Source organism: Cuculus canorus, chromosome 6 (genome assembly GCF_017976375.1).
Source record: "Cuculus canorus isolate bCucCan1 chromosome 6, bCucCan1.pri, whole genome shotgun sequence".
Taxonomy (NCBI): Eukaryota; Metazoa; Chordata; class Aves; order Cuculiformes; family Cuculidae; genus Cuculus; species Cuculus canorus.
This window is the reverse complement of record NC_071406.1, coordinates 716,850-744,265: the sequence shown is the minus strand read 5'-3', so window position 1 is coordinate 744,265 and position 27,416 is coordinate 716,850. Positions and strand designations below refer to the sequence as shown.

Below are 27,416 nucleotides of genomic sequence, written 5' to 3'. Positions count from 1 at the left end.
CAATAGGAACGAACGGAAGAGATTTCCTAATCCATTTTGATCACTTTATGTGTCAGTTTAGGCTGGGTTTGCCGTGTGTTGATAAATGTCCTGACAGAGAAAAATGCTGTATATTTTCATTGTCAGTAAATCAGTGAAGCTGTTATCAGTTTTAACGCAATTTTTATCATCTCCATATTATTTTATAGGTTTTAATTTACACTTGTAATAGGGATATTCCACAACTGCTCTGGGGCTGTGTGGAATGCGAGGTTGTGTACGTGCAGCCAGAAGAGCTCCCCTCCGTATGTCCCCCTCAGAAGTAACAAGGACTGAGACCTCCGGAGTCTAATTAATGAATTTTATCTCGTCTAGGATGCGTAAGTAATAAGTCAGAAAACATTTGCTACAATCATCTTCATCCCAAATATTCTGCAGTGCTAAAACTGTCTTGGGTTGTGATCTGGACTCCACTGCTCGATGCTGAGCTGAAAGGAGCAGGAGTGTTTCTGTAGCAGCGTTTTGGGGCCAGGCTCCATCACTTTGCCCAGTTTCTCCTCCAAATGTTGCAAAACACAGGGTTATTGCAACTTAAGTTCACTCCTGTGCTGCAGCTCCTGTTAGGAATGTGATATGGAATATCGCAGCAACGTTAATATCTTGGCATTGGTGCCCAAGCTGAGTGTTTCCCGTGTCAGGTAGGATCGTGTCCACGGAGTGGAGAAAGCCGGCTTCAGCCAGGCTGTGTGTTCGCTGCCAAGTGCCTGCTGTTTCCCCTTGCTGGAAAAGGGGGGGGATCACGTTCGTAGGTGTGTTTTGCTCCTCGTTCCCCTCTTGCAGCATCCCCCTGGTTTTGTGCCCGGCTGCGGTGCAGTGAGCCGGCAGGCTGCCTCTCGGTATCCATGCTGTCATCAGGCAGAAGGTGCAGGGATGCGCTGCGGTATTCTCACCTCTTCTTATTTAGCAAGTAAAAGCAGAGATCAAATTTTGCTCCCCTGAGCGAGCCCTTGGCTTGCTCGTTTTTTCTACAATGGTCTCCTGTAAGGGCTGTCACGTACATTAGGTTTTCTCCTTGGCTCGGAGCAGGGGGATGGGATTCTGTACAATTTGGGGAAGTTTTAACTGTAAATAGAACCGAACTCAGTCCTCGGTGTCAGCCACTGCGCTGTGTCTGCCTCCTGTGACCCACGGCACCCCAGCCCGCTCCGTGCCCCCCAACAGCTGGGGCTGCGCTGAAGCTTCCGTGGTTGCAGCAGGTGAGGCTGGTTTGATCCGTGGTTTTCCCAAGCCTGCTGGGCGCCAGCGCCCAGGCTGGGGCAGTGTCACCACTTCTCCTCCACGGGCTTTATTTAACTGAACAAGGCAAACTTGGTGCTGCCGTACCAAGATACCGTAATCTGTTTGTCCAAGCGATGTCCGGGTAATTAGGTTGATCAGTAAAACTGACACAGACTGGAGGGAGCCGGGGCGGCGCAATCCGACGGGAAGGTCCCTGGCGAAGGCAGCGCAGCAGAACAAACACAGGGCTGTGCTGCCTGGCTCTCCGCTCAATTCTCCCTTCATTTATTTTACTGAAGCGCGCAGATTCATTTGATATTTTTGCATATCTACAATTAATTGATTTGCAATTCATTTCTATGCAAGCCGAGTTTTCCCTGTGCAAGTCGAGAAGCTGTAAATCCTGGATCTATTGAGCTGACAGGGAAATATATTTCATTTTTCCCCATGAATCATTTGCCATCCTTATTGCAGAAAAATGGCAAAATTATGGTGTAGCGTGTTTTCATAAATTACTGCTTTTCTCTCCTCTCCCCCCTCAATTTGGTCCATAATTTCCTAGGGAAGGGTGGGACTATGGGAACCCGGAGGAGGTTGGTGAACGGGGCTGGTTTCTCACCCCAAAACCTGCCTGGTCTGTATGAAATCGCACCCAGAAGCTGAGCGATTCACGGCTCTGGTGGGAATCAGAGATCGGTGATCGCTACTGAGGTGGTTTCCGCCAGGTGCTGGTGAGGATTCCCGGGTTAGGTGGGCGCTGTGCCTCGGGCGGGAGGGAACACCGCTTGATTTCTTATTTCTCTCCCCAAACAGCGCATCCTTTTCCCTTCCATCCCGCTGGCTGCGGGAAGCCAGCTGTTTTTCCAGGCTTAGGAATGTAAAGAATTCCTTATTTCAATCCCTATAAACAACATTTTCAAACCTCGGTGACAATGTTCATTCAGAAACCGTGGACGAGCAGCGCGTTCCTCGCCTCTCGGGGCTCCGGTTCTGCTCGGGTGGGTGATTCCAGCGGCTGGAGGCACTGCTTTATCCCTCATCCCAGCGTCAAGCTCTTCCCAAAGCACCGGGAAGGCGTTCCTGCCGGTGGGCGGTTGGTTTTTCGGAGCCGGGGGGTCAGCAGAGCTCCTCCGGCGCCGACCCGTGCAATAAATCCCCTCCGCAAAGGGTTAATTACTTTGGATATTGGTTTATCCCATCAGCGGTAACAGAGAACGTTTATTTCTGGTTCGGGTCATCAAAACCGGGCTTTAGGGCTAAAAAAGTAAATGACGAAGGGCCCGAGGAGGGTCATTCCGGGCCGGGGGAGGGACCGATCCCGCGGCTCAGCCCTCGGGCGCGGGAGGCGCGCGGAGCCGTTCCCGTTCCTGTGCTGCCCTCTGATGGAAAACTCCCTGCCGGCACCTCCAGCCGCTGCTCCCGCCGCTTCCCGGCTCCCTCCGAGGGGCTCGGACCCCCCGGGACCCCGCACCGGCCGCCGGGATGCGGCCAGGACCGAGGGGCGGGGGTCCCCATCCCGGGGGTCCCAATCCCAGGGATCCCCATCCCCGGGGTCCCCATCCCAGGGATCCCCATCCCCGCAGTCCATCCCCGGGGTCCCCATCCCAGGGGTCCCCATTCCTGGGGATGTGGCGCTTGGCGTTGGGATGGCCGTTGGATGGGATGGTCTTGGAGGTCTTTTCCAACCCCAAAGGTCCCGTGGTTCTAAACCCATGGGATGCGGGCGCCGGACCCGCCGCAGCGCTGGTTTGGGTGCAAACCAACTCCAGAGGAGAGGAATATCAGCGCCTCTCACATGCTGCCGCCTGACACCCGCCGCCACAGCTGAAAACTATCTCTATTGTCCAGTTTGATTGCCTGAATCAAACTGATTTACAGCAAATCCATCTGAGCTTTGATAAATCTATTACAGTTTCATTTCACTGATTTCATTAACGTGAATAAAACCAGCCATGCTTTCTGCATAACTGCCTTTTAATGGCTTGGCCCTGTCACCTGCCTGAATATTAATCCCCCTGACTTATTGCTCCACAGAGGGAATGAGTAATGGGTATTTGAATGTGATCAGCACAGTACAATGCAATTAAGGAAGCAGTACTGTTCTGTGCCTTTAATCCTGAACTAATTTGAATTGCAGTTTGATAGCACAGTGAATCCTGCATAATTATGTAGGGTGCATATTAAACTCTGTGACAAACCAGAGAGGCTTTTAACCATCGCCGCTATGGCAGGCAAGTGAAGGCTGCAGTCAGATGGCCAACGGCTGGACTTGAGAGCTCAATTAACGGGGAGCCTCCAACAGGAAGCCTTGGAAAGCCTACATTTACCTTCATTTGCACACAGGTAAGTGTGTGGTGTGTATGTGCACACCGAGCAGAACCAGATCTGTGATAACACTGATCTGGAAAAATCACTTGGCAATAATAGCCTTGGAAGGCCTTGAGTGGGAAGGGACCTCAAAGCCCATCCAGTGCCACCCCTGCCATGGGCAGGGACACCTCCCGCTGGCTCAGGGGCTCCAAGCCCCATCCAACCTGGCCTGGAACCCCTCCAGGGATGGGGCAGCCCCCACTGCTCTGGGCACCCTGGGCCAGGGCCTCCCCACCTGAACAGCAAAGCATTTCTTCTTGGCATCTGATCTAAATCTCCTCTCTTTCAGCCTTAAACCTGCCCCTTGTCCTGGAAGAGTTCCTACCTCAGCTTGTCCTGAGGCAGAGCCACCTGCAGTGCTGTTATATTTGTGGAATGCAGGAAGATCCTGATGTCTGGGAGTCACTGTTTACCCTTTGGGAACAGTGATGCCCTCCACAAAACCAGAAAGATACTTCAATATAAAAATGTCTGAAGTGTTCCGCTGCTGTGTAAAAACCACAAACCAAAAAGACAAGCTGGTATGTTTCTGGTGGTCTTCATTGATCTGTTAGGAATTGTACTTCTGCTGAAATCTGTTTTCACGAAGAATCATTAACTGCAGTGACCGCTTCCTGCGCAATGGCTTCATATGGGTTTGGCTCTTCCCCTGGCGTCATCCCTGACCCCAGGGTGTTGTACTGGTCCCCACCCATGCCTGCCCTTCTCCTTCTGCATGGCACAGAGCACAGACTCACAGCTAGAAAGGTATCCATAGGAATCCTAATTGAGGGTCTGGCAGTGTCTGGAGCGCCCGTTCTCACCTACTTTATCTCATAATCTGATAAAGAGGTGAGCTGGAAATAACAGGGGAGTTGGTTGGTACTTGGTAAGATCAATAATAAAGTAAAGATCGACTATGGTGCATCAGACTTCGGAGCGTAGAGTGTTCCTTTCTTTTGGAGACAGGGACTCAAACCTATGGGGAAAGGTGGGATTCCTCCTCCGGCACAGCTCAGCTGTAGGTGGTTTTTCTGTCAGCTGCACAGGGGTGGGGAGAAACTTCTGTCCTGGAGGCAGCGGGCAGCTGGCTCGGTTCCTCTGTGCAAAGTGTTTGTTGGTGCTGAGTCGCTTGTTTCACAACAAACAAAATGAAAATGCTGCCACTTTTTCTCTTGCCTGTGTTATTTCACTCCTGGAATGTTTCTGCCCTCTCCCCCTCTCTAAAGGTGATGGCCACCTGCACAGGGAAGCTGCAGCGTTCCCTCCGGGAAGGTGTTTCTGAGCCGGGATCAGCTGTGGATTGAGGAGCAGGTGTGTGTGGAACAGCAATACCCAGAGCAGGAACGCGGCCAGAACACGGAGCCCAAGTGGCCTCCAGAGGCACGCTGTGAGCAGCCCAGCGGCCAAACAGCCATCGAGGAGACCGGTGAGAAAGGACAGGTGCTTCCTACTGTGAACAGGTAATTCCTGACATGACCCCGGAGCGAAGCACGTCAGTCTGGCTTCTCCTGCAAACACCATCACCCAGGTCAGGATTCCTCATGGATGGAGTTTGCAGAGGTCTGTACGCTGTTCTGTTCTAACAGCCCTTTTTGGCGCTGGGTAACCTCTAATCCTGATCTATTCCCTGTGCACTCAGAAACGATCGATGCACAGTGTGCACTGAAGTTGGCCCCTTACCTCCTTTTCATTTTAAAGCATAATAATGATTTTAATCGCCTGTTGTTCCTGTTGGCCACCTTTACTGTGTCATAGCAATCTTTGTTCGTGGATCTATTTAGAGTAAAGAAGGATGCTAATGATGCTTTATCTTTTGTGGTGTAACAAGTACCTTTTACTAATCCAAAGCTGTAAAAATACAAAAGTCCCCCCTTTCTGTCTCCCCCCCAGCCCCTAAAACAATTCCAGGCGGCGAGGGTAGCGCGCTGCTTGGGCTAAGGCTGGGCTGTTAGCTAAATTAAGCCATTGTGACTCAAAATCCTCCTTTAATAAGGTTCATGCTGTCTACAACTTCATCATTTTCTGCTGAATGATAATTACTTTATTCAATCATGTTCAAGGTTTTAGTGAAAGCTAGCATTGATTGATTAACTTCAATTACCATGCTTACATTTGCATAGATAAAAACTGCTTTTCAATTTGTGAGTGGCACGCTGGTGGAAACCCTGTGCTGGTATTTGCATTTCAATGTGGATAGGGAAGAATAAAGGTGGAAGAGAGGTCTGATCAGTGCTAAGCCCTTTCTGCTTCAGTGCCTGAGCATTTTTCCATAAACACTCTTGTTATGATGTTAGTTTGCTCCAACCACTCCGAGGGAACCGTCGGAGCCTCCTGTTTACAAGAGTGTGCGACAGTTTAACAGGGAGGGGAGAGCTGGAATCAAAGCTTCCAGCAGAGCAGAGATATCACTTCGAGTAAGGGATCCAGGGAAGTTCTGCCACCACGCAGCGACGGGCTCCACGATCCCGTGACATCTGTGATGCCTGAGTCACCGCTGCTGCTCACTGACCTCTTCCCTCTCTGCCAGGCTTTGATGCGAGGAGCCGGTCTTGCTATGAGGAACGTGGGGAAAATGCTTGCTTTCTGGAGATGAGATGATACCCCTGTTCCCTGGAGGCTTTTCCTCCTAGAGTTCACTCATCTCACTTAGCAATCCCAGCACTGGGACTCTGTTCAGCACACCCAGGTTTGTCATCGTGTCAGCGATGTGGCCAGGCCACCTCCTCCTGCTGGCGTTCCCTCGCACCTGTGGAGGAGAAGGGAGGAGGGATGCACTTGGCTTTGTACCAGCTCCTGATAAAGCTCCAGCAAGTGCTCATCCAGTTCCCAGTCGCCTATGGCTTTATCCAAATCCAATTCTGGATTAGGGGAGAGCTGAGGGCTGAGCTGACAGACGGTGTTTTAAACTCAGGAGTGACGGATTGTGTGTGGATAACGGGGCACTGATCACTTCTGGAGGGCGGGGCGCGAGGGAACGGATGATTTTCAGTGTCCCGGTTTCAGGCAGGACGTCAATTTTGTGCGAATCTTCAGAATCAACTTGAGAGGTTCTTGAAAAAGCAACTTTATCTTCTCTGTGCTGTACAGGCAGCAGACCTTAAATGGGCTGAGAATGTTTACTTCCAGGTTTATTTTTAGTGTTTTGGAAGTCTTTATCCCAGTTCTTTCACCACAACAGTTAATTACAAACTGGAGTCCCCAGTCTGTTCCCTTGTTTGCCTCTTTCCTGTGCGTAATAGTCTTAAACTCAACCGTATGAAACAGAGCAGGGTAGGCACATTTTTAAAAGTTACCTAAGCCAAAAAATATATGTTCAGCTCCATGTGGGGTGGGTAACACGGAGGACCGTGTGCTCCACACCTGTATGCCAAGGCATGACCTTCGATATCCACCAGGCCAGGAGGGACTGCTCGTGCCACAATGCTCTTCCAGAACTGATGGCTCTGTGTGAAGCCATCTCTCTTTGGAGAACTTAAACTGCTGCCCATCTCTTCTCCCCTTTCCTAGGAAGCCCTCCTGCCTCCTGCTAGGAAGACGTCTCAAACCACTCCTCAGTGTTAAACAGAAGGTGATCATTGCGTCTTGCAGATATATTTTTAGTAGGAGTGAAACCGCTAGGGTTCTGTGGCCGATGTTCTGAAATAGGTTAAAATGGGCAGGTACCTATAGACTGGCCCGAAATTGTCCTCTAAGACTCTAAACAAGGCATGTTTTTTTCATGAAACTCCTCACATCCTGTCAGAAAGGCACGGATTTGCTATGCAGAGCACACGGGTTCATTGGTAAGAATCAATGTACAAGATGTTTGATCTGCCACCTTTTCTGCAAACAGCGGGGCTGCAGCTGGGCGTCAATGTGCTCAGCAAACCCACGGTGCTGTGTGGGGACTCTGCTCCGCACACAGGATCATCGATCCATGTCCAGAGGAGGTCTGCAGCACGCAGCGGCGTTCTGGTGGCTTCTTTAAATCCTCCTCCTTGGATGCTGGAACATGCATCCATGCAACCAGCGAGTTGGTTGCCCAGAGCAGTGGGGGCTGCCCCATCCCTGGAGGGGTTCCAGGCCAGGTTGGATGGGGCTTGGAGCCCCTGAGCCAGTGGGAGGTGTCCCTGCCCATGGCAGAGGGTGGAACTGGATGGGCTTCCAGCCCAAACTGGTCCATGATCTCCTCCTAGCACATTTGGTCTCTGTTCCTGGCTCATACAGACGTGACCTGTCTTTTTCAGCCCAGATTAGATGTTCCCCCTCAAACCTAATTTCAAAGGGATTTATTACAAAATATAGATCAGAATTCCAAAAGAAATCTAAGCACCCACAAGAAAACAGGAGCCCTCAGCCTTTATAGTACGAGAGGATGACCTGTAACGATGAAAACCAGGCAGGCCAGACCCTGTGGTGTTGTCTTCGTGCAGCCATCAAGAATAGAGACATCTGATAATTTAACTCTTTTCTTCAGGGTTTTTCCTTTTGTCATTCTGTGATTGGAGAGAATAGACAACTACAATTTAAACCTTTGGTAGAATTTACTCCAGTGATTAAAATAACTGCATGGAATTAGCACAATTCTAGTGTTATTTTTTATCTAGAGTGGCAGAAAATCATCACTCCTGGGATAATTCTTAACCTAACAGAGCGACCTCTGTGAAATACAGCCAAAACTTTTACGATTTTCTCCTTCATGCTAATTTAATGTTGTCCAATTGTTTAATCTAAAAATGAACGCATTCCAAATAAAGTAATGCAGTTTACAGCGAGGCGCTGTAGGAAATAATTAGGTTGCAAGTTCTGGAGGCTTTAATACAGCTGAAATTATAGAAGTAACTTTGCATTCTCGGTATGGTCCTATTAAATGCAGCCGGCATTGATGTCGCGAGCTGTCAGGAAGCAAGATGAAAAATAGTTTTAATAGCTGCTCTTTGACCTGTTTTATATTTTATGTCAATTATAACAGCACACAACCATGCATAATTATGAAGCATAGATGCATTAAAATGTACACGTAATTTGTGTTCTTATGGCAACCGTTGCATTAGGATCCAGAAAACAAACTGATGACTTCCTATTGTTAAAGTCATCGTGATATCAAATATGCAAGAGTTCCGTTTCTCTGCTCTGTTTGTGATTGCAAACAGAACTCTGTGATCACAAACAGAACTCTGAGAGACAAACAGAAACCAGCGTGGAAGTGTCCATCTGCCATCCGTCGGGAGCCTCAAGCTACAGGGAAGAGCATCACCACAACTGCTGGATTAACACAGCCGCACGTGCGACCGTGCTGTCCTGAGTTTGGAAATGATCCGGTTCATTCATGGTAGAAGGTTCCTATTGTTCTACAGGAGATCCACCACTGTGCCTTGCCTTCGTCTGGGGCTTACTCAGGAGCAACTGTTTCTCTAGTTTCAAATCAGAAAGACATTATGAAAAACTTCTTCACCAAATGGTTCTCAGGCCCTGGTAGAGGTTGTCCAGGGAGGTGGTGGAGTCCCCATCCCTGGAGTGGTTTAAAAACCAGGTGGATGAGGTGCTCAGGGGTCTGGTTTAGCAGTGGGTGGGGACCGTTGGACTCAAGAGTCTCAAAGGTCTTTTCTAACCAAGCGGTTCTATGATTCTATGAAACGGGGGCAGTCATCCTGCCTTTTGAAGCAAGTTGATAAATATCGAAACAGCATCCAGGACCTAAAAAATTGTAATATGCTAACCCAAAATTGCACAGGGAAGAGCCTGAGTTGAAAGGTGACTCTGAAAAACAGTCAATAGAATCATAGATGCTCCTCTCACATCTTGCTGTGGTCCCCAGCTGACCTCCATGTGCACAGGAGATGTTTTCTGTATCTTCTGCGCCGTGTCATGTCAGCGGTGCCTTGTTAAATTGCACATCAAAGCATCCAGGACGGCTCGTTTGATGGGAGGGTTTCTTATTCATTAATGCAATCACACCTTTTGCATAAAACTGTATTTGGGGGCGTTTTGCTCTCCCTGTGGGCTGTGGCAGTGATGGGAACACCTCCATACCGAGTCTGTAGATACCTTCCTGCTCAATGCCTTGAAGAGCCCCAGTGCCTGTGTTCTGGAAGACTGAGCTCCCTTTGTAGTTTTGAAATATCAATTAATTATCTCACCCAAGCTTGCTTCTTTTCCTTTCCCTTTCTGAAGGTCTGAAGAGCGTGGTATCCCTTTGTGTTACAAAACCCCAGAGCGACTGAGGAAAGCAGGAGAAAAACTTGTATCAGAGGCTTCGCTAGCAGCAGCAAGAGGAGGAGGAGGGTACCAACTGGATCTGTTGTCTGATGCTGCTGCATGCATTCTCACGTAGCCCAGGACACAAGGCAGTTGGTTGCAGCAAGAAAGGGCAACTTTTGGCCTTCAGGCCATACCAGTGGCCTTTCTGCTAGTCATCGACAGCCACATCAGCATGACTCTGTGGTGTTCCCCACCGGCAGCATCGGGGGTTATGAAGACCCAGAAGACTCAAGAAAACAAAATCTGCCAGATTTCCGTAGTTCCTCGTTACCACGATGTTGTGAAAAGTAAGTCCAATTATCAAGATTTTCATTTGAACCCTTTTCTTCTGAAGTGTTTTGTTTAGTGCTGACTGCAAAAGGAGGTTTGCCTAGGAATCTTCTTCATTGGAGGTGTTAAAAAATCACATAGATGTGGCATTCTGGGACATGGTTTAGCAGGCACGATGGGGTTGGGCTGACGGTTGGACTGGATGAGCTTAGAGGTCTTTTCAACCTTCATGATTCTATGATTACTTTGTAAGTTATAGGAGGTCTTATAGAGTTTATGAGATGTACACTGAGGTGTTCAGTCCCCACCTGTACCAACTGTTCTGGGAGAAAGCTCTGTTCTTGGCACAGGGACTCATTTCATTAGGAATGGCGATGGGGTCTGCAGCGTGGTTCTAGTGCACCTTTACAATGTGCGATAAAGGTAATCTGAGACTGTCGCTTAAAAAATGCCCGTGTGCTTCAGTCCTCCTCCCCCTCTCAAATTGTGAACAGTCTTGTACAGAAAACAGACATGCACAGGCTGATGCGTCAGTACTACAGACATTAAGTAGGAGGAAATAAAGCACTTGAGCAGAGCGAAGAGGAAGAGGTGGCACCATCGGTCCCCAGAGCCGCAGCAGGGCACGTGGCTCTTGCCAGCGGTGAGGCTGTTCCTCAGCTCTGTGAAAATAAAGCCTCTCAAGGCAGCGCTGGGTTTACTGCTGCCCAAACTGGGGAGCCTACACTGAGCCGAGCTGTCCTGGAGGCTGGTGGTGCACCAGGCTTTGGCTCCTCCGTCCTCAAGCACTGCTTCACCCTCTCAGTCCTCAGGAGTGAAGATGGAGAAGCCTATAAAAGCTTCAGCTTCCATTACTGTAAAATGTATCAGGGAAGTGTTGAGCTGGGTAATTACCTTAATCCAGCTGCAATAGTTGGTCGCAGGATACATTCGATGAGCATCTAGAGTCAGATTTGAACAGGCAGTCAACCTGAACAAAATTAGCTCAGCGATAGTGGTCTGGATTTCTTAATTAGTTCTTGGAGATGGGAACATTTAATGTTTGCAGAAGTCAAGTGCAAATCCTACAAGTGCCGCGATTGGAGAAGGCTTCAGGAGGGTGCATTAAGCCCGGCGCGGTCCCCCGCGGTCAGGGGCACGGCGAGGGCTGCCCTCATTTATTCCTCCCTGCCAGGGTCCCTTTAAACTTCTATAAACCGGCCCACAATAAAAAGTAATGGTATGATTAACTTTGTGGTAATACCCTTTTGCATTCAAAATACACATTTAAATCTAATTTTCATTGAACTACATGGAAGCTGGAAATATAGTAGCCTTTCCCAGTCAGGTGACGGTGTGTCTCAGTGCGTTGTAATTGGCTATCTGGGCTTGTCAGGGTTTAATAAAGTAGATGGAATTCATAAAAAAGCACTGTGGTCGCTTAGTAATTGTTTAATTTCTGTAGCACTGGGTTTTTTTTAGTTAGAAAATTATTGTTTTCTAGTAGCATTAAATATTTATGGGATGCAATTGAGACACGTGGCACAGGGCATGCTCCTGCGAAGCTCACAAATTAATAAGTCGCTGAAAAAAATGGAAATACAAAATAGTAATTCAAGTGTAAAAGAAGACTTCTCAGTCTGCAGAAAATTTGCATTACTGAGGTTTATTTTATTGCAGAGGGTGGACAAATACTCTGGCACAGCAGAGCTCAACCTCGCTGTCATGGCTGAGGCGTCTTTGTTGGCTGAGAGGGATCGGTAAAACCTTGAGCTTTCTTGAGAACCTGCTCTGCTGCTCTGATACCTGAGAAGAGGGAACAGCAGAAACGCTCTTCACACGAGGCCTGAACGTGCCCTGGTGGAAACTGTAATGTCATATCAGACAATATCAGTTTGGAGAGCCACAGATTAAAAAGGATCTGAAGGTACCAGAAAGTGTCCAAAGGCCACAAAGTTGGTGAAAGGTTTAGAGAAGTGTGTGAGGAGCGGCTGAAAACACTGGGTCTGTTCAGCCTGGAGAAGAGGAGACTGAGGGGGCCTTATAGCAGTTTACAACTTCCTCGCAAGGGGAGGAGGAGGAGCTGTGACCTCTTCTCTCTGGTGGCCAATGACCGGGCCCGAGGGAATGCCGGGCGAGGGTCAGGTTGGGCGTTAGGAGAAGGCTCTTCCCTCAGACAGTGGTGGAGCACTGGAACAGCTCCCAGGGAAGCAGTCGTGGCACCAGGCCTGACGATATTCCAGAAGCGTTTGGCCAACGCCCTCGGCCCCACAGTGTGGATGTCGGGGGTGTCCTGTGCAGGGACAGGATGGTCCCTGTGGGTCCCTTCCAACTGGGGGTGTTCTGTGATTCTGTGTTTCCCAGCTCACCCCAAACCCTGCCCGGGACAGAATCTGCTGTGAAATGCCACAGCACACTCACGGGATCGCCGGGGCTGAATAAACCAACGGGTTCTTAGCTGCGCTCTCATTCAGCACAGGACCTGAATTATGACATCTTTTGTCAAAGGCATCTTCCAAAAAACCGCAATTTCTGAAGGAGAAATCAGATTGTCTCTTAAAGGAATATAACAGTTGTGCAATTTTTGCCTTTTTGACCCTTCTTATTTCCTGTGGGTTTTAAGTAGAGGCCTCCAATTTAAAACCTATTACACCCTAGAGCCTGCTTCCACCCTCTTGGCAACGCGGCCTCGCTGTTGTCTCTGCCCTGTTATTTTAACACTCACTGCCTTTGCTTCGCATCACCTTCTGTCTCAGAATAGGTGGTGTGGGTCTGCTTCCTTCTCTGTGTTAAACACAGGCATGCTGGAGGAGGCGGTGGTTTGTGTCTCTCCTCTCGACCCCCTGCCTCACAGAAGAATTAGTATTTATTATTTTTAGCAGAAATGTGGTTGTATCCAGTTTTCTAGAAGCAAAAAACAGCACCTGAACCTTATTATGAAAGAAAGCGTCTTCTGGACAGGAAGCTTCTCAGAAGAAAGAGGTCATTAAAGAACTTGTGCCTTATTTCAGGCGTAGGCACGGGCGCTGGCTGGGCTGAGGCTTTGCCGGTTAATTTGAGACTGGAAATTAGATCTGAGTTTTATGCATTTTGCATAGGACGTTGAGCCTGGCAGCATGGTCACCAGATGTTTTTCCATGGCAGCATCTTCCATGTCTCAAGGAAGAGGTGATGAAGGTGCCAAAAAAGTTATAAAAACTCCTTGTACCTTGTAAATAAGCAAGTGCTTCTGAGGCTCATGTACAGGAACTCGTCAGGTATTGTGGGCAGGAGCTGAGAACTTTTACAAAAACAAAGAATTGTTCAGGTTGGAAAAAATCTTTAAGGTCATGAGGTCCAACCTTTAACCCAGTACTGCCAACCCCAACGCTAAACCGGGTCCCTGAGCACCACATCCTCCTGGGGTGAGTGGTTTATGGCCATCACCTGCGAGTAGATCGCCTGGCAGCATGCTGCTTTATAGCTGGCTGAAGAAACTTTGCTGGGTGTACAATATTATTAATTTCCATGAATAAGGGAGCAACCTTCCTATCCTATTCTGTCTCTTGTGACTTATTAGGGTCTATTCCCCTTCTGGAGGAGGTGGCTAGTGCCTCACCACTGCCTTCTGTTTTGTGGATGTGCTTCGCTAGTGGTGCCTTCATGGAACTGGATGGAGGTTTATCGAAGGCTTTGGCATATGCACCACCACAAGCTGGTGCTGGAGGTGGGACTGCCAAACTGCAGTGGTGTTTGCACAGATGTGTGGTGCTGGTGTTGGCTCGTTTGGTAGCCTCTCATCCCTGTCACAGAGCCGGCTGCTGGTGTTTTGCGGGATCAAACCCTATAACCCTCCTCCCCTCCGCTTTCCTGGGAGCCAGGTAGAGTTCTGTTAAACAATTTACAAACAAGTACTCATGCACCGCAAGTTCTGGCTCTGGAGAATACCCATAGTCATCTGTCAAAGTGCCAGTTGCCTTTCTGGGTCTGCTGCAGCGAGGAAAAGAAAAGATGTTAATTAACTCTGTGAGCAGGACAGTTTAAATAATAGATAGGAGTGGCATCCGAGGTTTGGCACGTTCTCGGTCTCGGATCTGTGCATGAAAAGATGTGCAGGCTGTGCCACACCAGAAGGGTAAGAGGAGACGGCACTGGCTGCCCCGGGTGAACGAGGAGCCCCATCCAGAAGGCACTGAGGCGCTGCCTGCATCCTTCCAGGTACCACCTCTCATCCCTTCTAGGGGGGCAACCCCAGTCCTAGGAGCCCACAGGGGTGCAAGGTGGAGTTTGTGTCTGCGTGGAGCTCTGAGCTCCCAAAGGACAGCCAGAGTCAAGCTGGCCACCTCCACCGTGCCTGGGACCTGTTCCTCTGCTGGGAAGGAGCCAGGGCCAAGCTGCTTCCTGGGATTTTGTGCAATAGCAGCCACTCTGCATGCCGGGCTGTGGATGTCACACACACCTTGGTGAGTGGCATGTCATCACTGGGATGTGGGTTTGAGTCACATGAAGTTCACTTCTGCCTTCTCCGATCTCGCCTCTCTTGCTTCCTCCTTTGTGATGATGGGCCTGGGGAGAAGAGGAAAACCCCAACATCACTGCCACCGCTTCTGAGGCACAGGGGCTGCCTGGATTCCCCATCCCCACCTCCCCACCAGCCGCTCACAGCTCCTCCAGCCTGTCAGTGTGGAATAAAAGATCCTGCTGGAAGTGCAGGCTTTGGCAGCTCAATTACCAGTTTGGGGTGTGTTTGTGGGCAGAGCATCATGCTTCAATACTGTTTTGGTGGCAAAGACAGGCAGATATCCTCAGAAATGACATGAAATATGGGGACAGGCTGAGAGAGTTGGTGTTGTTCAGCCTGGAGAGGGGAAGGCTGCGGGGATACCTTAGAGCAGCTTCCAGTGCTGAAAGGGGCTCCAGGAAAGCTGGGGAAGGGCTCTGGATCAGGGAGGGCAGGGGTAGGATGAGAGGGAACAGTTTGAATCTAGGAGAGGGGAGATTGAGATCAGATCTTGGGGATCTCAATGTTTTGCTGTTCAGGTGGGGAGGCCCTGGCCCAGGGTGCCCAGAGCAGTGGGGGCTGCCCCGTCCCTGCAGGGGTTCCAGGCCAGGTTGGATGGGGCTTGGAGCCCCTGAGCCAGGGGGAGGTGTCCCTGCCCATGGCAGGGGTGGGACTGCATGGGCTTTGAGGTCCCTTCCAACCCAAAACATTCCATGATTCTATGAAATGTACAATGAGGTCAGGTTTTAAACAAACCCACAGGAGGTGAGCAGTGATGAGTGCAAACCCATCACCTCCCCCTCCGCTGGGATCCCTGTGCCTCCAGTCCTGCCAGTGCCCCTTCAAACAGCTGCTGCGATTCAGGTATGTGTTATAAGGAACTGAGCTATTAATAATGTAATTAGCTATGAATAAGTTATGAAGGTTTTGATCCCCTGAAGTCGGTTTTCACTCACTTCAGTGGCAGTGGGAACAACCCTGAATGTGTTGCATTGTGTTTGAAGGGATGATACTGTGAACTGGAACTCTCCTAACAGCAAAGGATGAGGTTTCCCGTCACTCTGTGCCTGTCTGCTGCCTCTCTCTGCCTGTATCGGGGTTCCCATCGCTCCCTGACTGCAGCCTCCGATCACCGTTGTCAGGGTTCCCGTCTCAGAGAAAGACTGTGAATTGAGGGGTGCTTCCCCAAGCCGTGCCTCCCCCATCCCTTACCAGTGCCATCCCCGCCAAGAGCGGAGGGTTTCACAGCTGAGTCCCTGCGTGTGCGCTGAGGCTGCCCTCTCCCCGGGGACCCCTCACGGGCCTCTGATGGACGTCTCGTCAGATTGTCCCCAGCCCTGTCCCTCTGGCTGGAGCAGCAGAGCTCCTCTGCACGTGCCACCGCCGCTGTCACCGTCCCCATCCCCTCTGTCTCTCTCTGCCAACCTCTCAATGCCTCTTTTTTTTTCTGTTGACCTGTTTAAACTCTGATGTTTTCATACTGCCTGTAACGTTCTCTTCCACAAACCAAAAAGAAGGAGGGGAAAGCCAGCATTTTGCAGCTTGTTTTCCCCTTGCAGACACTTTTGAGTGGGTTTTTTTGCCAACCGCTGTGTCTTGTTTGTATTGCAAAGTCTCTGCAAAGTCTGTCCAGAAAGAAATAATACAAATCTGGTGCTGCTACGAAAATATCTTAAATCAAAATCAGGTGGGAACAGTGTTCTCCCCACATTCCATTTTCTCACTGCTTCCCGGTGATGATGTATGAGTGCTGTGAAAAGAGGGGAGATTGAGGTGAGATCTTGGGGAGAAATGTTTTGCTGTTCAGGTGGGGAGGCCCTGGCCCAGGGTGCCCAGAGCAGTGGGGGCTGCCCCATCCCTGGAGGGGTTCCAGGCCAGGTTGGATGGGGCTTGGAGCCCCTGAGCCAGTGGGAGGTGTCCCTGCCCATGGCTGGGGTGGGACTGGATGGGCTTTGAGGTCCCTTCCAACCCAAACCATTCCATGATCCTATGAAAGCAGCTGCCCAGCACCGGCATCCTCAGGCCCCTTGTTTGGTTTAGCTTAGGCAGCTGTCGGGGTGCTGTTTCTGCCCCGTCCCAGCCGGCAGCCGCGGGTCCAGCCGAGCTGTGCCCCCGCACCGTCCCAGCCCTGGCTGCCACCTCCGCTCCCTCCCCTCTGTTCGCCGTTGCCCAGGCTCTGAGCTCTCTGCCTCTGAAGATCATTAATCATAGATATAATTTAATGACAGCTGGGTCATGTCCCGCTAACTAAGTACACCTTGTTTGCCTCAAAATGCTAATCGCTCCTCTGAAACATTAATGAGGGACAATTGGTATTAAGCCTAATAATCGTGTGTGGTCTAGTTACACGTTTATTCATACAACTCGATTCCTTTGTCTTGGTAAAAAGCAGCAAACTGTGGTTGTGCAAAGCACCTGCCTGCACGGCACCAGCGTGGTGCGCCGGCTCCAGAGGGGCAGTGTCCATCAGGATATCAGCTGGGAAAGTGTGGGATCCAGCCCTGCATCTCTTGGCATTTTCCTCTCTAAGCCATCTCCTTGCTTTTGATAGAAACATCAGTGAAATCCCCTGGTGTTCAGTGTGGGCGAGGCTGTGCTGTGGTGGGTATCCATGTGCAGAGTTCATCTCCTGCAGAGCGAGGGCCAAGGACCGCAGGGCCGGTGGGTCTGCGCTGTGGGCGGTGGCTGGACATCCATTTTCACTCGGAAAGCATGTGGTGCAGGGGAGCTCTTGCAGCTCCTGGTCAGTGTTTGGTTTTCCTGCAGAAAATAGGTGTGGAGAACATGAGAAAAGCATGTGATGATCAGGGCTGGGCAGCATGCTGTAGACACCTGTCCTTTGGAAAGGAGCAGATGGAGTTTGTTTCTAAACGTTGTGCTATGGTGTTGATGGCTGGACTGGATGAGCTTAGAGGTCTTTTCCAACCTTAATGATTCTATGGTTCTATGAATTCTCGGAGGGTTTGTGCTGCTTGGGTTGCATTCAGCACCCCACTGCCCTGGGCTCATCCGGGGTGCTCTCCTACCCTGGATGGGAGAAGCTCTGCAGGAGAAGGGTCCTGGCACATGCTGGTCCGTGTTGCTGTGCGCAGAGCCGGGCACGCATCCCCTTCATCAGCCACTGCCGTCCAGGCACTATGTTAAACCTTCCCCTGCAGTGCTGAGCTGCTTCCCTATTGGAAATCGAAGGGTTGCTCCGCTCCCAGGAGAGTCATTAGCCAAATTCCCATTGACTCCCCCTGCTGAGGATGGGCCCCCGAGTCTGTTATTCTCTTCTCCTGAAAAGATCAATTATACGGGGCAGCTTCCACAGGGGAGAGGGAGAGGCAGCAGCGAGGGAGTGTGTGCAAAACCTCCGGAATGGTGGCACTGTTGAAAGAGCTTTGTTTCAGCCCAGACAAGGCGAGCTTTTGAACTCAGCGGGACGCCACTGCGCGCTGCCATTGAAAAGCCGTTTGAAACCATCGGATCAATGTAGTGTTTTTCAGCTCCACTTTGAATGAAGCCATTTATTCCAGTGTGTTTCATCGTCCTCCCCTTGTGCGGGATCTTTCCAGCCTGCAGTCCCTGCCATTCCCAATGGGCCTTTTCAAAGAGTGATGATGTTTCACATGGAAAATGTGCTGTGTGATTCCTGCGTCAGCAGAGCCCGCGTGGCCGCTCAGCGCAGGGAGAGGACAGGCGGCGCCGGGATGGAACCCAGGGATGGGGACGGTACCACTGCTCACAGACTCCCATGCCCGGCAGAGCTGCTGTTGGATCACTCGCACGCAGCCAGCCATGTGCTCAGTCCATTTGGTGTCAATCCGGTAGGGACAAAACAATGTGTGTTTAACCGATACCGCTCACAGGCGTGTGGGGACATCCCGCGCCCTCACAGCTCTCACCGGCTCCAGGCAGGAGGTCGCCTGACCGAGGTCCCTGTTGCTCGCCAACAGAGAACAAGAAACCTCATCTTTATTTACCAAACTGTTGCATTGTGTTTAACTTTCAGATATAAAACCTCTCACCCGTACAAACACAAGCGTCGGCACCGACCGCCTCTCGTATCAGCGCGCTGCAGACCTGCCGCACAGCAGATTTATTTAACAACTGAATAGGTATGGGGGACAATGCATGGAAAACAAAGGTCCCAGCTACCCACCGGGACCAGCTCCTGGTGATGGCCCAGCCAGCGCGGCTGCTCGCGGCGCCCAGCGTCCCGAAGCGGCAGGGCAGCAGGTTGGGGATGGTTGTGTGGGGTGGGGACGGCTGTGTGAGCTGGGGACAGCCTGGCTGCTGGGACAGAAGGGGCTGGCGGCAGCCGGGGAGGATCCTGGCACCCCGTTTGGCTCATCCCGAGCATTCTCCGCAGGGATGTGTGCACCCGCTGCTGGTGTAACCTCCCCTGCCCTCATTGTGCTGTACAAAGGTATCGCATTTCCATACCGGACTGCCAGGGGATGTGTCCCGCTGTTTCCAAGTGACTTTCGGAGTTGTGTTTTCCTGCTCGTGCCAAGCAGGGATCCTCCTGGGCTTCCCCCTGGTTTTGCTTCTTCTACTGCAGCAGGAGCGTGGAGAAGGCTCAACCAGAGCCACAATCACAGGGGAAGGAGAGCAGGATCCCAGTCTGTCCTGAATTGCTGGGATAACAGCAAAGAGGTGAGGGATGTTTTTCCCTGAGCAGTAGGGAATGCTGCAGGGGTCAGGGCTGAGGTTTAAAACCGAGTGGAGACAGGCAGACTTGCTTTTCTGTGTTCTCAAGGTCCATTTGAAACCCACAGGTTACAGGACAAATACGTGGGGCATGGAAATAGCCAGCAGTGCCCAGCCACGGAGGAGGACCACCAGAAAGCTGGGGAGGGTCTTCTCACAAGGGCATGGAGTGATAGGAAGAGGCGGAATGGCTTTAAATTGGAAGGGGGGAGATTTAGACTAGACATTAGGATGAAAATTCTTCACACTGAGGGTGGGGAGGCCCTGGCCCAGGGTGCCCAGAGCAGTGGGGGCTGCTCCATCCCTGGAGGGGTTCCAGGCCAGGTTGGATGGAGCTTGGAGCCCCTGATCCAGTGGGAGGTGTCCCTGCCCATGGCAGGGGTGGCACTGGATGGGCTGTGAGGTCCCTTCCAACCCAAACTGTTCTATGATTCTATGAACACAAGACTTTGCAGGTGGCTTCCTTGTAACCCTGTTTGAGGCCTCAAAAATGAGCAGCTTGTGCAGCAGCTGTGGGCACACACACTGTTTGTGGTGGTGAGTTTGTGTTCAGACGCTCTGTTGCTGTCACTAATGCACCAAGGACGAGCCTCTGCAGCTCGGAATACGCTCAGTGCTGAACCCGAATGCGCTGCTCTGCGCGGGACTTCAGCAACATTTGCGGTCTTCTGCTCAGCGAAGGACAGCCTGGTGGTGCAGATTTAGATATGAAAAAGAAAGACTATAATCTTATTAGTGGGGCTTTTCATCGCCTTTGAGTCTTGAATTTGTACAGAAAGAAATCTAGCAGGTGGCAGTCAGGTTTCTCCTCTTACGCTTGTTTAATACTTGCATCTTTCAGGAAGAAATGGGAAGAAAGCACTTTCGATGTAGAAACGAGCCAGGCAGGCACTATTCTGTGACGAAAATGAACTGCTGGGATCAGCTTTTGGCACATATGCTTGATAGTAGCTCAAAGAGCTTAAGCCTTGTAGCTAAAGCCTGAGCATTGCTGGGTTCCTGAGCCACACTCCCATTGGATTTTGGAGAGCAGAGGGCTGCCCCTGTGGGATGCTTCTGGAGGGTTCTCCCTATGGGATGCTTCTGGAGGGTTCTCCCTATGGGATCCTCCCTGGGGGATCTCCCTGTGGGATCTTCCCTAGGGTCTATCCCCATGGACAGGGTGCTCTGGGGTGGGGGATCCAGCATCACCCCTTTTCCTTCTCCAGGGGCTGGAAAACCACAGGAAAACCCCTAAGGTGTGGCAGGGCTTGCCAGGATCCATAGTCTTTCCCCAGAAGCACGTCAGGACACGACCTTCTGGCCAAGGGCGCAGGTTTTCTAGTTCAGGGCTGAGCTGAAAACTGACATGCAATGATCTCCACTTGGGCCAGCATGAAAATTCCAAGAGTTTCCTTTCTCAGGGACACAAAATTGCTGCAGGGTGGCTGAATGGCCCTTTGAAAAGTGCATCCACCTATTATCCATCCAAAATCTTTCTGCTTCCTGTTTCTCCTTGTTCGTATTTGCCCTTGGCTGAATTTAACAATGGGCTTGCAAATAACTTTGCCCGTTGGGAGTTTTCCTTCTCATCTCAGATTCCATCCTCCTGCAAAGTTGCATCTGCCTGCCTTTCAGTACAAATGTTCCTGCCTTAGTGGACCTGAGTTTGGAAAAGTGACCACCCCAGATTCCCATTTAGGTGAAGGAAGCGGGCACGGTTTCCCAGCCTGCCTGGGAGCGGGGGATCGGGCTCTGCCGCTAGCTTGGGAGGCAGCAGCGGGGCTAAATGAACACTGAGTAAAACCAGTGAATAGGAAAATAATGGAGCGATTGGGGATTTATAGCACATCCTTGAAACCTCTCAATAAATTCCAGGGTCCTCTTTGTGCCAAGGATGAAGCGTTTCAAGGAACCTGACCTCGAAAGCATTTTCTTAACAATCCACTGTTTTTTAAATAATCAAAATCTTAGTTTTTAATTATGCAAATCAAAGTTGCCAAGGAACAATTGCTTGATTAGACACGTTGGTACTGACCTAATAAATTGTTGTGAATATTTGTTACAGGAAATTGATTTAATTGAAGCTTTGTTGGTCGCTGTGAGTGCGCTCGGTTCAGGCCACAGCACCCAGGAATTTATAAATGGGCTCGGAGTGTTGTTCAGGCACCAGAAAATAAACCTCCGAGCTATTTACTACCTCTATGATATATAAAGTTTGCAGGTTTGATTTTGTGTGATTATGTTCAGCAATGGTGACCTTTAGAGGCAACAATATTGAAGTGTAATGAGGAGATGTTTGATCACTGGTATACAATGAGGAGGTGGCATGACTTCTCCCTTCCTTCCCGGAACCTGTGAAATCCAGCTGACAGGCTTTAACCTTTAGACTGCTGAAGGTTTAAAATGGGTAGGGATTTAGCCTGTTTATACTCCACAGTGGCTATATGAAATTTTATATCATCTCTTCCATCACTCCACGTGGGGCTATCATATGTTTAATAACGGCGGCCACCAGCCAAGATTGCACCGTGCCGCAGGCTTTGGCGCCCAGCTCAGCCGGCCGTGCCAGCGGGGCTCAGCGCGCGTCCCGGCATCGCTGCGGGGCTGCCGATGAGTTCACTCTCCAGCAGCCCCAGCCCAGCCCTGCCTGCCCTTCCCAGAGACGCTGCCTTCCTTCGGTGCGTGCAGCCACGTGTCTGCCCGTGGTAGGCAGGGCTCGCCGGGAATGGTGAATTCTCTCTTGCAGCAAGATTTAAGACTAAATAGACATTATTCAGGCTGAGGTTTTTGCAGGAGGGAGCAGAGTACAGACTGGGAACCCAAACACTTCACATGGAGAATAGCCTGGAACCAAAGTCCTCGTAAGAGCACAAGATTATCATAAGATTATCCATTTGCTAATGAGTCATTAATACATACACCCTAAAGAGGGCCCACGAGAAAGCTGAAGAGGAACTGTTTACAAGGGCATGGAGTGATGGGATGAGGGGGGAATGGTTTTAAATCGGAAGGGGGAAGAGTTAGATTTGACATTAGGAAGAAATTCTTCACGCTGAGGGTGGGGAGGCCCTGGCCCAGGGTGCCCAGAGCAGTGGGGGCTGCCCCATCCCTGGAGGGGTTCCAGGCCAGGTTGGATGGGGCTTGGAGCCCCTGAGCCAGTGGGAGGTGTCCCTGCCCATGGCAGGGGTGGGACTGGATGGGCTTTGAGGTCCCTTCCAACCCAAAACATTCCATAATTCCATGATAAATCCAGACCCCATTCAGGGGATCCTTCACACAAGTTTTATCTCAACGATTGTGAGGTGTCTGATAAAGCCACCATCAGAGGTTCCAAACAAAGCTAGTGGTGCTGTTTGGCAGCCGGACAGGCTCAGTGTTCCTCCTGGGCAGCTCCCAGAGCTGGGCAGGGGCATGGGCAGGCATCTCTGCTCCCATCCATGGGAACGCCAGCCTGGCTCATGGCTAACGATCATCCCTAGTAACTTGCGAGATGGTCTGGATAATGAAACAAAGGAAAGAGAAACACAGTCCCAAAAAGTCTACCCAGGACAGAAAATGTCTTAAAAAGCCCCAGTATTTAGAGGCTTAATTAGTATATTGGGTCATTATGACACCCGGCTCATTTCATTACGCTCCTAATGTGTTATTAGTTGGCAGCTAAATACTGTCTGCTGGGATCACCGAGTTTTCCTCTTGTCGTGCCGGTCGCGGTGCCGGCTCCGGCCGACAGCTTACCTGTAGCGAGGAAGAAATGGAGCCCCAATTAGAAAGCTTTCAGCCCAGCACCCATGGAAAAGCCAAAAGCTGATAAAGGTCAGCGTGAAATTTGAACGACAGGACTAAAGTCTTTTACTCATAATTTTGTGTTTGCAATAGAATTCAGAGCAATTCACAGCCTTAAAGGCCTTAAGTGAGAACAGCAATTAATTGTAATGAATAATCTGACAAATCTGGTTGACATATGGCTGCTAATGCCCTCCTTTCTAGTGGGAGCAGTGGAGGGATTAGATTAACTCAAATGAAATCTGGGACCGCCATGCCATCTGCATGTTCAGCGAGGAGCGGTACACGTTAAATGGTGAGTGGGTAGATATCTGTCTTGTACTCATCCCTCCCTGAGCCCTCGGCAGATATGGGAATAGCGGGTTTATTATTGCGCCAGCTGCCCGTCAATCCAATAATGCTGAAAAGTCATGGAGTACAACCTGGGAAGCTAATATAGCAAAAAGCTGTTAAAAATTAACCAGGCAAAATTAACATAGATTGATAGATTCCTCTGTTTGTAGGGTGGGTGTTTCCAGTTTGGCAAATGGAACGGTTGTGTTCCCTTACCTGTGTTTACAAGCAGTGCCCATAACAGGGGCACTTCTCTGTGATTCCCTGTGTTCCTTGAATGATGGATCCTGGGGAGGAGGTTACAGGTCCCATCAGGAGCACCTTTGCTGCTCTGCCTGGGACAGAGGGTGCCAGCACTGGCTCATGCTCCCCCCAGCTCGCCCCAATGTCGCCTCGCTTTGGGAGGAGGCGTTAGGAGAAGCATCCCGGGCTTGGACAGAGGGGACACTGGAAGACTGGCTTTCCCAGGCACTTGGTGGAGACTCCGCGGCTGGGGAAGGCGCTTCTGGTGTTTCCAACACCATCTCTTTCCCTGACATGGACTTATCTGGGGTTCCTTGTTCTCTTTCAAGACAGACCTCAGCTCGGGACAGCATTTCCCGCTCGCAGAGCAGGGACAGTTACAGCCGTAGGCACTCAGGTTCGCACCTCTCACAGTACCAAATCACCAGTGTCTCCAAATTTCCACTGTGCTGACGGGGGCAGGAACTGACAGCTTCCCTGCCTCTTGGTTAATCTGGGCAGAGCTGCATAGACCAGGCTCTTTGGCCTCCAGAGAGAGATGTCTCAGCTGAGCCAGGTGGCTTTCGGGCCCTTTCCTCTCCAAATCACAAATAACAGCCAAAACTAGAGGAAAAAGGCCTAGAGGACATAGGAGTGAAGAGCAAGGTTGCTATCACAGCCTGCCTCACTAGGTTTTCCAGGGAAAATGCCCTGTCTAAACGACAGTTGACCTCAAGGACCATAAACCTTTCTCACTAGGAATCAGCTGGATGTGCTAGATGCCACCTTAATTCTGATAAAGTCAGAGGCCAGGCAGCGCTTTGCCGTGAGTCAGCACAGATTCTGTGTTCGAAGGGGTGCATGGGTTTTAGTGCATCAAATTGCCGCTGAAAAATGCCCAGAGTCTGCCTCCAAAAGCCTTTCTGCTCAGTCTCGTGGTGGGAAACGAGATCTTGCTGCTCAAACCCACAGGCCGGTGTTTTTCTGATGTCAAAGGAGGTGTTTGGGAAGTGCAGGAAAAGGGGGTTAATCCTTTTTTAAATGTCCCCCCCTTGGGTCCCACAGTGCCTCCTAAAGGGGTAGTTTGGTCACACCAGACTGGGACAGTTGTCGGCTTTTCCCCCCAGGAGGTGTTTGAGAGCAGAGCCGTTCGCACCCCCCGGGCCACTTTCTGCCCTGTATAGTAATACAAGAGAAAAGCAGTGCATTTGGAATGCCCCGCACAGCATGGTACCACCTTCCTGGCGGTGATGCTGTTCCCACTGGGAACAGCTCCATCCATTTACTGGGCTGGGAAGATGTTTGGTTTTGTGAAACCAAGCGGCAGCCACGGGAACGGTTGTTTGGACGGTGTGGACCCAACAGCAAGCGGGTCGGCATCCTTCCCAGCCGTCCTGCGCCCCGCTCCCAACCTGCCTCATCTCTCACAGGCATTTGAGAATCCCTCCCGTCTGGCTCAGGAAAACAGACCCAACCAAAGCAAACTCATTTGGAGTTGGCTTCAGACCGGTTTCTGCTTTGTAAGCGGATATGGAGGTGAGGAGGTCTCGGAGGGAGAGGGCATTCCCAAGTGGAAGGGCTTGTCCAGCGTGGAGGCAAACACTGTCACCTCTCTTCCCTGGGGAGTCACAGCCCCTCAGCACCCACCGCTCACACCCCTTCTGCTGCTTTATAACCATCACCTGGCTTCAAAATCATGCCTAAACTTAAAAATGCAAACAATGCTACTACTTCTAAATTTATCCAGTTAATGAAGTCACTACATAAATTTAGCACATTATTTTTTGTTATTAATTATAACAGTGAAAAGGGCTAAATTCAGAATAACTCTGTTTCAAAGACCTAATTGCAGAGGACTTCGCCTTAATATTAACTAGGATAATTATTATGCAAAGCATACCCACCCAGAATGTTTGCATAGCTATCACAAGCGCTTTCATAAATGATGCTTTAATTAGTCTTAATTAGAATTTGTTTAAGTCAGCAGGGAATGCAGAGCCCGTGAAATGATGTATGTAATAAGCATCAGGCTCACTTTTTACTTGGGGAATAGAGCTGACAAAATCACATCACGTTAAATTGATTCAGTCAGAATTAAAATTCTTATGGTATTAATTAAATGGGGGATCTCATTAGCAGGCTGCAGGGTGACAGAGTGACTCTTTGGCGACCAGATGTGAAGAAGCAGCACTGAACAAGAGCACCATTAGACCAAAAAGTCGTCCTATCGAGGTGCCAGAGCAGCAGCGCAGGGTTTGGTGCAGCGCGGTACATCTCCAGCAGCAAGGAACCAGCGATTTGGCTCCTTTGAGCCAACGCGGCTCCATAAAGCGGGCGTCACTGGGGATGGTGCTGGTGGCCACCGGATCCATCCTGCTGATGGTTTCCAAGGCACTCTTGGGTGCCGCCTGCACCAGGACTCAGCCAAAGGGCAGGGAGAGTGCCAGGATTTGCCACCTCCATGCCAGCACCCTCTGTTTCATCATTGCTGGTGTCCGTGGTGATGCTTCCAGCCGGCAAACCGCTCGTAACAGCAGGCACACTTTTTCCTATTTATCAGCCAGATCCGACTTTCAAGGCTCGTCAAGGATAGATGATATTTACCTCCAATTAGCATATGTTTTGTGAATGGCAAGGGGCACACGCTGCTGCTGCCTGCGCTGCTGTCACTGGGAACCGCTCGCTGCTTTGATTTCTCTGTCCGAAATCTCAATATTTAACAAACAAGCCTGCACCCTGCCTGTAACCGAGGGGTGAAACCTCAGCCACGGTTCAGGGATGTACCAGCACTCTTGAGGGAAGCCTGGGTGTCCTCTTCTGCATCCTCTTCCCCTGCACCCAGGGGAGCACCAGGGCCCCCAGTGGGATGGGATGGGGCTGAGATGAGACTCCTCTGTTCGAGCAGGGGACGCTCTCCTTGCCAGGAAGAAATAGCATCAAAATTCTCATCAGAACTGCACCCACAGAGCTGTTGGGTATAGGGACCAGCAGCTATTTCTACTGTTGAGGATGGTCAGAAGTTTGTAGATCCCCAGGAGATGCCGTGTGTCTCCATTGGGACAAGACCACAGCGCTGGCCGGGCTGTCGGGCACCAAACACGGTTGGTTGTTTCTGGGGGAACAGAGCCTGGTGCAGTAAACATCCCACTTTCTCCTGGTGGTCTTGTGGGAGAGTGTCTGTGGAAGAGCAAGGCGGCCTTCTCTCTAGGTGGGAGTTGCTCCATTTTTGTTGGGGAAGCAAGCGTGGAAGCGGCGGTGTTCGCTGCAGACCCTTGCTTCATGTAAATTCCTATTTATCCATCTCATTCTTCTGAAAGGGGGAGGAATTCATTCTGCATTTCCATCATTTGTTTCCCTACCGGAATATCTTTTACAAACATTTCCAGTGTCCTCTCCCTTTGCAGATGAGTAATGGGGGAAAGTAACTTTGGAAATGACATTGCAATGTAATCATCCATATTGTGTATTGTGGTTAAAATTGATTAAAATAATATTGAAGCTCCCCCAAGGGATCAGGCAATTATAAGTCACGTCCCAAATGGAAAAGGGTTTTGAGAACTTGGCAGATGTCTTAATGAAAATGAAGCATTAGAGTAATATATTAGTGCTATTTGTGTGTTATTGACAGCGAGATCGCTAAGCGGTATAAATTACTGTCCAGAAGAATGGCTGAATTGTTTTCCTTTCAGGAATTTTTTAATGAAATATAATTTCAGAAAAATAATTGTTTAATTTTGGCCTCAGTTTTTGATCTGTGCACGGATGGATCAATTATTAAACGGAGTTTTAGCCACTCATTTGCTTTGAAAGTTGACAGTTTACA

At 50.2% G+C, this 27,416-nt stretch overlaps 1 long non-coding RNA gene across 1 annotated transcript; it reads left to right on the top strand.

The window, feature by feature from the left end:
- The first annotated feature begins 2,864 nt into the window (after positions 1 to 2,864).
- Positions 2,865 to 26,648, top strand: LOC128852571 (uncharacterized). Its single transcript, XR_008450525.1, has 3 exons — positions 2,865 to 3,600; positions 3,917 to 10,136; positions 18,573 to 26,648. It is a non-coding gene; the product is annotated as an uncharacterized LOC128852571 (long non-coding RNA).
- The last annotated feature ends 768 nt before the right edge of the window (positions 26,649 to 27,416 follow it).